Consider the following 13,780-nt stretch of genomic DNA (forward strand, 5'->3'; position numbering starts at 1 on the left):
TCTCATATAAATAGAACAACCATTATTCTCGGATTTAAATGAGTAGCCATCTCGTATTAAACGAGATCCAGATACAATGTTCATGCTCAAAGCTGGCACTAAATAACAATTATTGAGGTTTAAAACTAATCCCGTAGGTAAATGTAGAGGTAGCGTGCCGACGGCGATCACATCGACCTTGGAACCATTCCCGACGCGCATCGTCACCTCGTCCTTCGCCAGTCTCCGCTTATTCCGCAGCTCCTGTTTTGAGTTACAAATATGAGCAACCGCACCGTATCAAATACCCAGTAGCTACTACGAGTACTGGTAAGGTACACATCAATTACATGTATATCACATATAACTTTAGTGTTGCCGGCCTTCTTGTCCGCTAAGTATTTGGGGCAGTTCCGCTTCCAGTGTCCCTTTCCCTTGCAATAGAAGCACTCAGTCTCAGGTTTGGATCCATTCTTTGGTTTCTTCCCGGCAACTGATTTACCGGGCGCGGCAACTCCCTTGCTGTCCTTCTTGAAGTTCTTCTTACCCTTGCCTTTCTTGAAACTAGTGGTTTTATTGACCATCAACACTTGATGTTCCTTTTCGATTTCCACATCCGCTGATTTCAGCATTGAAAATACTTCAGGAATAGTTTTCACCATCCCCTGCATATTGTAGTTCATCACAAAGCTCTTGTAGCTAGGTGGGAGCGACTGGAGGATTCTGACCGCCTCGTCCGGGAGGTTAATGTTCAGCTGGGACAAGCGGTTGTGCAACCCATACATTTTGAGTATGTGCTCACTGACAGAACTATTTTCCTCCATCTTACAACTGTAGAACTTGCCGGGTACTTCATATCTCTCGACCCGGGCATGAGCTTGGAAAACCATTTTTAGCTCTTCGAACATCTCATATGCTCCGTGTTGCTCAAAACGCTTTTGGAGCCCCGGTTCTAAGCTGTAAAGCATGCCGGACTAAACGAGGGAGTAATCATCAACACGCGACTGCCAAGCGTTCATAACGTCTTGGTTCTCTGGGATGGGTGCTTCACCTAGCGGTGCTTCTAGGACATATGCTTTCCTGGCAGCTATGAGGATGATCCTCAGGTTCCGGACCCAGTCCGTATAGTTGCTGCCATTATCTTTCAGCTTGGTTTTCTCTAGGAACGCGTTCAAGTTGAGGTTGACATGAGCGTTGGCCATTTGATCTACAAGACATTTTGCAAAGGTTTTTTAGACTAAGTTCATGATAATTAAGCTCATCTAACCAAATTATTTAATGAACTCCCACTCAGACAGACATCCCTCTAGTCATCTAAGTGATACATGATCCGAGTCAACTAGGTCGTGTCTGATCATCACGTGAGACGGACTAGTCATCATCGGTGAACATCTTCATGTTGATCGTATCCACTATACGACTCATGTTTGACCTTTCGGTCTTCCGTGTTTCGAGGCCATGTCTGTACATGCTAGGCTCGTCAAGTTAACCTAGGTGTATTGCGTGTGTAAATCTGGCTTACACCCGTTGTATGTGAACGTTAGAACCTATCACACCGGATCATCACGTGGTGCTTCGGAACAACGGACCTTAGCAACGGTGCACAGTTAGGGGGAACACAATTCTTGATATTTTAATGAGGGATCATCTTATTTATGCTACCGTCGTTCTAAGAAAATAAGATGTAACCATGACAAACATCACATGCAAATCATAAAGTGACATGATATGGCCAATATCATCTTGCGCCTTTGATCTCCATCTTCGAGGCGCGGCATGAACACCATCGTCACCGGCACGACACCATGATCTCCATCATCGTGTCTTCATGAAGTTGCCTCGCCAACTATTACTTCTACTACTATGGCTAAAGGTTAGCAATAAAGTAAAGTAATTACATGGCGTTTTCAGTGACACGCAGGTCATAAATAAATTAAGACAACTCCTATGGCTCCTGCCGGTTGTCATACTCATCGACATGCAAGTCGTGATTCCTATTACAAGAACATGATCAATCTCATACATCACATATATCATTCATCACATCCTTTTGGCCATATCACATCACATAGCATACCCTGCAAAAACAAGTTAGACGTCCTCTAATTGTTGTTGCATGTTTTACGTGGCTGCTATGGGTTTCTAGCAAGAACGTTTCTTAACTACGCAAAACCACAAGGTGATATGCCAATTGCTATTTACCCTTCATAAGGACCCTTTTCATCGAATCCGATCCAACTAAAGTGGGAGAGAGACACCCGCCAGCCACCTTATGCATCAAGTGCATGTCGGTCAGTGGAACCAGTCTCACGTAAGCGTACATGTAAGGTCGGTCCGGGCCGCTTCATCCCACAATGCCGCCGGATCAAGATAAGACTAGTAACGGTAAGCAAATTGAACAAATCATCGCCCACAACGTCTTTGTGTTCTACTCGTGCATAGAAACTACGCATAGACCTAGCTTATGATGCCACTGTTGGGGAACATAGCAGAATTTTAAAATTTTCTACGCATCACCAAGATCAACCTATGGAGTCATCTAGCAATGAGAGAGAGGGAGTGCATCTTCATACCCTTGAAGATCGCTAAGCGGAAGCGTTCAAGAGAACGGGCTTGATGGAGTCGTACTCGTCGTGATCCAAATCACCGATGACCAAGCGCCGAACGGACGGCACCTCCGCGTTCAACACACGTGCGGTTGGGAGAAACGTCTCCTCCTTCATGATCCAGCAAGGGGAGAGGAGAGGTTGATGGAGATCCAGCATCACGACGGCGTGGTGGTGGAAGCAGCGGGATCTCGGCAGGGCTTCGCCAAGCACCAACGAGAGGGAGAGGTGTCACGGAGGGAGAGGGAGGTGCCAGGGACTTGGGTGCGGCTGCCCTCCCTCCCCCCCACTATATATAGGGCCCCTAGGGGGGCGCCGGCCCTAGGAGATCCAATCTCCAAGGGGGGCGGCGGCCAAGGGGGGGGGACTTGCCCCCCAAGTCAGGTGGGGCACCCACCACCCCTAGGGTTTCCAACCCTAGGCGCAGGGGAGGCCCATGGGGGGTGCACCAGCCCACCAGGGGCTGGTTCCCCTCCTACTTCAGCCCATGGGGCCCTCCGGAATAGGTGGCCCCACCCGGTGGACCCCCGGGACCCTTCCGGTGGTCCCGGTACAATACCGATTACCCCCGAAACTTTCCCGATGGCCGAAACTGGACTTCCTATATATAAATCTTTACCTCTGGACCATTCCGGAACTCCTCGTGACGTCCGGGATCTCATCCGGGACTCCAAACAACTTTCGGGTTACCGCATACTAATATCTCTACAACCCTGGCGTCACCGAACCTTAAGTGTGTAGACCCTACGGGTTTGGGAGACACGCAGACATGACCGAGACGACTCTCCGGTCAATAACCAACAGCGGGATCTGGATACCCATGTTGGCTCCCACATGTTCCACGATGATCTCATCGGATGAACCATGATGTCGAGGATTCAATCAATCCCGTATACAATTCCCTTTGTCAATCGGTACGTTACTTGCCCGAGATTCGATCATCGGTATCCCAATACCTCGTTCAATCTTGTTACCGGCATGTCACTTTACTCGTACCGTAATGCATGATCCCGTGACCAAACACTTGGTCACATTGAGCTCATTATGATGATGCATTACCGAGTGGGCCCAGAGATACCTCTCCGTCATACGGAGTGACAAATCCCAGTCTCGATCCGTGTCAACCCAACAGATACTTTCGGGGATACCTGTAGTATACCTTTATAGTCACCCAGTTATGTTGTGACGTTTGGTACACCCAAAGCACTCCTACGGCATCCGGGAGTTACACGATTTCATGGTCTAAGGAAATGATACTTGACATTGGAAAAGCTCTAGCAAACGAACTACACGATCTTGTGCTATGCTTAGGATTGGGTCTTGTCCATCACATCATTCTCCTAATGATGTGATCCCGTTATCAATGACATCCAATGTCCATAGTCAGGAAACCATTACTATCTATTGATCAACGAGCTAGTTAACTAGAGGCTCACTAGGGACATGTTATGGTCTATGTATTCACACATGTATTATGATTTCCGGATAACACAATTATAGCATGAATAATAGACAATTATCATGAACAAGGAAATATAATAATAATCATTTTATTATTGCCTCTAGGGCATATTTCCAACACAGAAGAACATGTTTCCTATATAAAAAAAACAACACTATACGAAGAGTAAATAGCATTAGTGAGTTCTAGTACCTATATTGCAAAAGTTCATTGACAAAAAAAATCAGTACAGTATGGTGCTTCAGTTCACTGATGCCATTTGCTTCATAGTTTCTCTGTTGTTTCAACTTTTATTTTACCCTTTTTGTCTGTAAATTCTGCATCTTTTTTGTTTACAGATTATAGACTATACACATGATACTTTTACTGGGACCAGAGTATTACTTCTAGGCAAGTTCAAAATAAAACCCGCCACTCCTCATTCTGTGAATGTGTGTGTGTGTGTGTCATGGCATCTTGTCTCTGTGTTGCATCATGTAGGATCCAAAAGGTGAAAAGATCCCTGCAGATCTCTGCAGTCTCTCAAGTTTATTTCATTTTGATTCATCCAGGAAGCAGGACAAGCACCACAAAAGGGCTCTCCCTCCCTTGGCTCCTTGCATTCCCTTCTCCTTGCAGACCAGGCCGGGCGCTGGGCCAACCACTTCGTCTGTCTACCTCCTTCCCCGGTGAGCCCATGCTCTTCTGCTCTTGACACTTTGAGCCGCCTGCAATTCTTTTCTCTATTCGAAAATTCCCAAAGCATCAGTACTTTGTATCAGGATACACCATGTTATTTCTGCAAATTTCCATTATGCTTGTATGTCCAAAATATGTACATTTACTACTTTTGATTTGTTGTAGTGCAGAGAAGCTACCCTGTTGCGGGCTGACCTGGAGGCGGCTCCTCCATGTTGACACAATTGCACGAGCAACGTGCTACTGACCACGCAAGCTTCCTCAAGGAGCTCGTGCCCAACGATACTGAAAGGAAAAACTGCTCCAGTTTTGAACTTCTTATCCAGTCATGCTATTACTTAGTGAAAAATGGAAAGAAAGTGTATTGCAATTGATCTCTCTTAGACCCTGTCAATCCTCTATTTATCCTTTGTTTGCTTGTTTTTTGGCCTGTAATTCAAGAACTTTGACCTTCATAATTCGGTTTTTGGTTAATTTGTTATGCCCAGTAGAAACCATTAAATCTGAAGAGGCTTCTAATAGCAAGAAAATGTCCAGTCGGTGTGGTGTATATGTCATTCATGTATGAAAATTGTCGGTGTTGTGTATATGTTATTCATGTACATGTATTATATGTGTGAAAAAATTTATGTATATGATGAGATGATTGCTACTTCTTCAAAGAAGGTATAGTACATGATAGCTTGATGTGCATACAAGAATAAAAAATAGTTTGAATCAAAAATATTGACCAGTACGAATTAAAAACAATGATCAGTTTGAAAAAAAAGATGGTTAGGTTTTGGTATTCTGTGACGTTGACGTTCAAGAGTTAACGTCCAAGAAAACGTCCAAGTTCTGCAACTGATCCGTCCAGATGGGACAAGGAGGTCAGTCCAGCAGGCGCATCTCAAGTGTCATGTCAGTGCGCCGCCCACCCGTCGCCATGCCTCTCCACCGCATGTCGTGTCGTGCCGCCTTGCCATCAACCACCGTTGTGGCTCAGCCCTGTAGTGCTTCCACGATCACCACACGAGCTTCCTTCTATTGTTGTTCTCGCACTGCTCTCCTCAATATTGGCATTGCAAAAACACAGCAAGTTCACAATTAAAAAAATTGTAAGTTCAACATGACGTCCCAGATAAGTTTGAGAAAAAAGCTTAAACAAAATGAAACCTAATGAAAACTCAAATGGTAAAAGTTCAAGTTGCAAAACAAGAGAAGTCCAAAACATCTTGCAAGAAAATTGAGTTAAAAAACCAAACACACGAAATTATTTCCTTTGTCCTCGCCCTGCTCTCCTAAATATTGGCATTGCAAAAACACAGCAAGTTCACAATTAAAAAAGTTGTAAGTTCAACACAACGTCCCAGATAAGTTTGAGAAAAAAACTCAAACAAAATGAAACCCAATGAAAAATCAAATGGTAAAAGTTCAAGTCACAAAACAAGAGAAGTCCAAAACATCTTTCAAGAAAATTGAGTTAAAAAACATACACACGAAATTATTTCCTTTTGAAAAAATATCGTTCAGTTCGATGATATAAACCATGCAAGTTCGGGGACTATGACACCCAAAAAACAGAGTGAAGTCTAGTATGTGAAAACATGCTCAGTACAAAACCATACGAACATCAGTGCAAGTACTCTTTTCTCGGAACCATTCAAAATTACTCTGAAAAATACCTCAGTACAAACACACACCTAGATGAGTACGAGTACTCTTTTTTTCGGACAGAAAAACAGCACAATGAGTCTCACCATATTTCAAAATTACTATTAAAAGATGGGAGAAAGTACAAAATTATAAAGACATCCGTTTAAAGTATTATTTTTTTGGAACCATTCAAAACTACTCTGTGAAAAATACCTGAGTACAAACATAGACATAGATCAGTACGAGTACTCTATTTTTCAGACACGAAAAAACAACACATGGGTTTCACCTTATTCAAAATTAGTTTTAAACGGTTTCGAAGTAGAGAAAACGTTCAACATGACTAAGCTTCGCATTTTCGATAGCTATCCAACGATATATTATTTGCCCCATTTCGACAAACTTTAAAAAAACGCGTTCAAAACCAATTTTAACCGTATTTGAATTCGTATTTAAATCGTAAAGAATTAGAAAAAACTTTCTATACGCAAAAGTTGTGCATTTTCCATAGCTTTCCAACGCCATATCATTTGCGTCAATCCAACAAACCGTTTGCAAAAAACAGTGAAAAAACATTTCGCCCAGAATTTCACCGTTTTCAAATTACTTTTAAATCATATAGAATTTGAAAAAATAGTAGATATATGGAAGATGCAGATTTTCACAAGCTTTCCAATGCCATCTCATTTGCTCAATTCCGACAAACCATTTGAAAATTAAGTCGAAAATACGATTCGCGTTTTCGGTTTTGAAAAAAACGGGCTTTTCAAAACTGCTCTTAAATCATATTTTTTTGCAAAAACAAATTATAATATTGTAATGTGGATGTCAAGAGCTTTCCAATGATATATTACACGCCCCATTTCGACAAAAAAAATTTGCAAAAAAATTGAACTAAAGAAGATGATTTGTAACAGCAACAGAAAGCATCAGTTCAACCGCTCGAATTTCATCAGTTCAACCGCTTGAATTCATCAGTTCAAGTAGGGTAACAGAATAATATTCTATTACGCGTAACAGAATAGCCCAGATGTATATACACACACACACACATTACAAGCGAGCACTAATCAAGCCCTCTCAGACCACTAGTGTTTTCAACCCTTGGATCTGCTGTTCTGTATGCTCTTGGCCATTGGATGCACCTCCTTCATGACTGTTGGCAGCGCTACACGCAGTGGCCGATGCTCCGGTAACAAAATCAACGATCTATTGTTATTTGGGCCAGCTGGGCACTGGGTGCGACCATGTGCAAGTCATTTACAAAGCATTGAGGATTGCAGCGAACCGTCACTTTTGATTGAAATCATGTACCCGGTGATTGAGGAAGGATGTCAATGTTGTTAGACTTTAATGGTGGGTGATTGCAGGTCATTTACACGCATTTACCCGATAATTGTGCTCTTTCTTAATCCATGTGTGTCCATATAGTTCCCCTCTGCCCCGTTCTTCCCTTCCCTACCCTTTAGTCACTTCGGCATGCCGCTACTCATCTTCTCCGCTCCTTGCTCTCCCAGTTTTTCTGCCTCAAATCTGAAACTCATCTTTATTGATCCTATTGTTTCTAATCTCTGGATGCAGATGCTCTGATTTGTGATGGATGCGAGCTCATCTTCCCTGGTGGATATGCGGAGAAGCAGCGACCATGGTGGGTGTGAGGCCGCAGCGGCAGCGGTGGTGGTGACTTGCCCGATGGAGTTGACGAGAGGCGACAACGAGGGTGGGGCTCAAGCGATGGCGGCGGCGAATGCTCCCGCGTGAGGAGCTTCTCCACTACCCTTGTCGCCATCTCGTGGCAGGTCCGATCAATTTTGACGCCCATCTTGTGCAGATCCATCTATATTGAACTGGCATCATCATGTTGTTCCTTATTGCCTGTGAGTCTGTGACTGCTCCAATATTATAATTGATGGTACAAGGTGTCTTGTATAGGATTGCTGCCAATGGTTCACATTCTAGAGCAGACGCATGAAGAACTAGAATTATCTACCTGCTCTTTGTATTCTATAATTATATATCTATCAAAAAGAACTATAATTGTTAGTGCATCCAAAGATTGATACATGTTCTCTGATTGTTTTAAAACAAAAGGAATTAGAACTGGATATAGTGGACTATTGCACATCTAAATATTCATGGCTTGTAAATTCCAACTTACACCTTCCTCTCTACTGCTTTCAAATTAGATCTTCAGGTTAATACTAATTAAGGTAATTTAAGTCTGCTAGCAAAAGTTGGATAATTTGAGGTGCACAGGAGCTACCCTTTTGATATTCTGTTGCATTTGTTTTTGTTCCATGGTGTCACTAAATTCTAATCATGCAATTCTTTAGGCTACAAAAGGAGAATCTTTAGTGTGCCGGTGAACATGAAGAGGAATTAACGTGTTGCAATAAGGTGTTATCATAGGTACAAGGATGGACCAAATTAGCTCAAAAAATTACTAATATTTATACATCGCATGCCCATATTAAAATAATATATCATCTCTACATATATTTGTATCAATCCCCACATTAGAGTTCAAAAATATATGGGCGCAGCAACGCGCACCATGAATGATCTAGTACACACTTATAAGGACATGCTTGCATAACCAAATTAAACATCCACTTACATAGGTGGCTACTACAACCATGGCATTTGCACACACCAAAGTAAATTATTACATGCATAATTACATAGGTGGCTACTACACACATGACATTTCCACACACCAATAAAGTAAACTATATATTACATGCATGATTAACTAGCATAAACGATCATTTGATCATCATCTACTTCTTGTGACGCTTGCTCTGCTTGTGGCTCGATCCGGGCTCGTCGATTTTGGTAACGAGGCACTTCCTCATGTCAACGATTCGCTTGTGCATCTCGTAGCATGTGTGCACGCTCTTGGCCGCGAACCTGAGGTGAGGTTCATCCAGTTGCCGCATCCAGGCCCCGTGCCAGGATACGGGACTTGTTCTCCGGGCATCCTGCTTCATCTTTTCGTAGTAGGGTCGATGATGGCCGAGGCGAGTTCGACCAGGGAGTCCTTCTTCGTGCTGCCCCAGACCCTGTAGTGGTCACGGATTTTGACAAGGTTCTTGCAGGCTAAGCCCATAACACTGAGCACTTTTACATCATTGGTGGTTTCCACCATGGCAGCTTGTAGTCAGTGTTGTTGACAAACCTGTTGAAACGGTCGCAAGGCTCTATGGCCATGCAGTGGTGGTAGATGATGATATGATGGAGCACGCACAACTGGGCGACGGCAACCTTCTGATCTATGCTGGGACGACCATCGGTGTACTAGAGGTCGATGCTGACCACCTTGTACTTGTCTCCAGCAAGCAACTGCTCAACGCTGTTGATGTAGTCGTCCACCATGGCCGGGTCGATGGTGTACACCACCAAGAGATCCGTCTCCCTCGCGTGGGTTTCCACTCTATGCTCGCCGAACTCCATTGGAGCGCCGCTGGACATCCCCTCTCTATGTGTTGTCGTGGGTGTGCTTGTTGTGTTATGGGGCGCGATCGAAAGGTTGAAGAGACTAAGGTTATAATGACCGCGGGAATTAAAGGGGAAGCCGGACGGCTAGGAATATCGGTAGGCCCTGATGGCAGTTCTAATTTGCAACGTGTAACTCCATCGTGCCACACATAACTGCATCACGTGGCAACGCGCGCGGTGCAACCGCATGCATATGGGGCCCCGACGTGATCGTGTGCACGCCCAACCGCTAGCAGAACGCGCGCGGAGGGACGCAAGCAGAGCGCTCTGCGGTCGTGTCAACGGCGATCAACCATCTCTACTCTTATAAAAGACCGAGTTGGTGATGATGGTGTGCCTACCATCGTGTAATATAGACTGTCCGATCTATACTTGATGGATAGAAAGCAAATTATGACAATTTTGCAGAAAGATACCCGCACCTCTCCCCACACTTGGAGATAAGGAATTCTCTCATTCATCCTTTTCTCTCACAAGATAAACTACTCATACAAATGTATCTTGATGTTCCGTGCAACGCACTAGCATCTTGCTAGTATATATATGCGTATAGCAGTTGAACGTGCAAGGAAAAGCTGTCCACAAGCCAAGCGCGCCAATGGACGCGAGCAGAGCGTGCCAACGGATGCGACAGAGCGCACCGCAGCGCCTAACGGCAAGCAGAGCTTGCCGAGGGACGCGAGCAGAGGATGACACACTTGTCGTGGAATTGTCACGTCAGATGTCCTAGTGTGAGGACTTAGTCGTCAGGCCAACGCATCTATGTGGTAGCTTGCGAGGGGTTGAGCGGAATCGAGAAACGCAACACAAGACAAGGATTTAGACAGCTTCGGGCCCCGGGAAACATCATCCGGTAATAACTCTACATGCTGTTTGTGGCTAGGTCTTATTATCGTCACGAGGGAGTAGCCGTAAACCGGCTCTCCCAGTTATGTCTAACCCTTAAGATTCTTCTGCCCCCCTTTGGGGTGCCCTGCCCCTCCTTATATATGTTTGAAGGGGCTACATGTAGATTCCAACTCAGATTAAGACTTAAACTATCTTGACTTCTCTTCATGGGCTTCTTAACCTCTTGGGATTCTTAACGTCTCGGGCCTCTTAACATCTCGGGCTTGTTAACCCCAGGAGACCCTGTCTGCTGGGTTATGACTGTCTGTCGGGTTATGATTGTCTGCCGGGTTATGACTGTCAACCAGGTTATGATCTGACTTAACACCTGTCGGGTTATCATCTGACTTAACACCTGCCGGGTTATCATCTGTCGGATCCCGTTGGTGCAGAATGTTGCCAGGTTATGGCACAAACAAACGCTGGTGCTGAATGTTGCCAGCTCGTGCTCCATACCTGCAGTATAAACATAATTTTCCTGCGTACAAAATATACAGCAAGCCGGAGTAGTTGTTTGTCGAAATAAATCAACATGTACTTAACCAAAATATATATAGGATAAATATCACCTGATTTTATTTAAGTGACAGCTCCGTGCGCAGACCCTGTCTCTAGGTCCACTTGTCCATTAAAATATTTGGCCATGATGCAAAGCCTCATTAATTCCTTGTGATAGCATCTGTTGCATTCTCCATCGTTTCAGTTTTAATATAAAACCATGCAATGCCCCACCACTTTCCTTTCTGCAGACAACAACCAGCAATTTTCAGGCATGCAGGGGCACAGCCGGAGGCAAAGAGTGGTGGTGGGTGACGCCCATAGTTTAACACGAGCGCACGGCGACCCTGTCGAGCCGAGCCACATCGGAGGCGGACAACATCTTCAGCGTTCTGAAGGCGGACGGTGGCTCACGCGAAACGACAGGGCGACTCAATGACGGCGGTTCAACACTAAGGCCAGCGACTTGGGGTGGAGTTGCACGGGGGCGGCTCGCCCGCGGCAGGTCATAGCTGTGGATGAGGCGGAAGCAGCGGCTCGGCGCGCGATCCGGCAGTGAGGCGGAGACGGTGACTGTGGCAAGGCCTTTCCGAGGATGCGGATCGGCAGAGGTTGGTATGACCGTGACAAGCTCGGAGTTCTGGCAGCTGGCTGCAGATGGCGTCTTCAGGAGAAGGCGGCCCCAGGCGCATCAGGGGAGGCAAACCGGCAAGGAAAAAATGGCTTGCAAATGGAGGCGATGGTGGCTCGGCAAACCCGCGGCCACGATGGTGACTTTGATACAGCAGCTCAAGGCCTGGGGAGAAGCTTGACGGCAGCCGCGGGGGAGGGGAAACTGTAGCGGCAAACCGGTGGGGCCAGCAGAGGTGACTTGAGGTCGCGACAGAGGAGGCCGAAGCGGTTCGGTGAAGCGAAGCTGCGGCCATACAGCGGAGGCTGGTGTTTTGGCAGTGCCCGGTGGTTTCGAGGCGTCGTAGCTGCAATAATGGAGAAGAGCCAGCAAGACGGCTCGGCAACGGTCTGTGGTAGAAGAGGAGGTTGGGACAAGGCCGGCGATTTGTCAGGGCCAAGATGGCGGCTCAGCAGCGCGCGGGAGTAGCGGGAGGTGCTCATCGGCGTGAGAGATAGCGGCGACGCAGGCGAACTGGGAGGATGAAAGGATGTGCCGCAGCACTGCAGATGACGTGTGATGCCGGCGGTGATTCAAACTGGGGTGGCTCGAGGGGGAGCGCAGCAGAGGCGGGGGCGATTCGGAGTCAGTTCGGGGTCGCGGCAACGCACAGTAGAAGCGGAGGCTGCTATTTGGAGCGGAGGTACAACAATGGAGGTGGCGGCCCGAGGTGGACCGACGAGGTGATGATGGTGAGCCAGTTATGGCGGCTTGGAGCGAAGTACGTCGGCGGCCAGCGACTCGAGCCAATAACAGCAGCTCAGCATGAGACAACAGTGACTTGGCCAGATCGAGACAGAGGCGGGGTGGTGGGAGAGAGCCGGCCATGGCGGTTTGGAGGTGCTAGTTCGGAGCAGTGGCCGTGGCGGGTCGACATATCAGGTCCAGCGCTCGATGTGAAATTAGCGGCTCGGCGATTCAAGGGGAGGCCGTGAGGGCGGCTCGGGGTGTGGCCGTTTGAGGCATCCAGCCGAGGCAAGGCAGCAATTTAAGGAGGCCCGGTGACGAGTTAACCAAGAGGAAACCATGGCAAATGTGGCCCAAGGCGAAGACGAGCCCAGTCCGACGAGGGTGGTCCGAGGCAGCCCGAGGTGGAGTTTAACCCGGAGCAGAGGGGCAGGGCGGCGCCGGTTGTGGTTGAACGGCGGTCGGAGGTGGGTTTAACAAGTCCAGTTGACAGTCGATAATCCGTTCCCAGGTTGTGGCCGGCTTAAGGCGAATCCGTATAGGCAACGACGGACGCTCGTGACTCGATGACAGAGGTTTAGCAGATTCAGCAACTCCAGGAGGCGGGGCCCAATGGCGACTCAGATGTGCATGGGCGACTCGGATGTTGTTCGGAGTGTAGAGTCGGTCCAGACTGCAAGAGATTCGGAACTGGTTTGAGGCCGTGGCAGCGACTTGGCCGTAGAGGTAGGGCGGGTCAGCGCGAAGCTGGATGGCTTGGAGTAGTAATTTGGCACAGAGGGGCCTGGCGACTTTCAACCAGGGAAGGCCGGATCGTGGGCGGCGGCTCACGGATGAAACTGGCGACTTGGAGGCCGACCACGGAAACGCAACGACCCGGGCTGCTCAAGGCGGGTAGTAGCGGCTTGAAGCAGGACGGCCAAGGCGGCTCAACCGCGGTGAAGACCAGGCGGCGACTCGTTCGTGGAGTCGTCGGAGCACCCATCCATCTCTGTGTCGTGACTCTTTTTGACTTGACCTCGTCTTCTCTGGTTTGGAGTTGAAACAGTAACGATGCAAGCACACGTGATGGCAGCGATTAAGTGGACACATCCTTTTTTAGGAAGATTTGTTGATCTCGGCGACTCAAAATCCACCAAATAAGTCACAAGATGGTGGCGTAACCCTAATCTGTTGAAT

At 46.9% G+C, this 13,780-nt stretch overlaps 1 long non-coding RNA gene across 1 annotated transcript; it reads left to right on the top strand.

The window, feature by feature from the left end:
- The first annotated feature begins 4,340 nt into the window (after positions 1-4,340).
- LOC125548375 lies at positions 4,341-5,199 on the top strand. Its single transcript, XR_007301047.1, has 2 exons — positions 4,341-4,850; positions 4,891-5,199. It is a non-coding gene; the product is annotated as an uncharacterized LOC125548375 (long non-coding RNA).
- The last annotated feature ends 8,581 nt before the right edge of the window (positions 5,200-13,780 follow it).

This window comes from Triticum urartu, chromosome 3 (genome assembly GCF_003073215.2).
Source record: "Triticum urartu cultivar G1812 chromosome 3, Tu2.1, whole genome shotgun sequence".
NCBI lineage: Eukaryota > Viridiplantae > Streptophyta > Magnoliopsida > Poales > Poaceae > Triticum > Triticum urartu.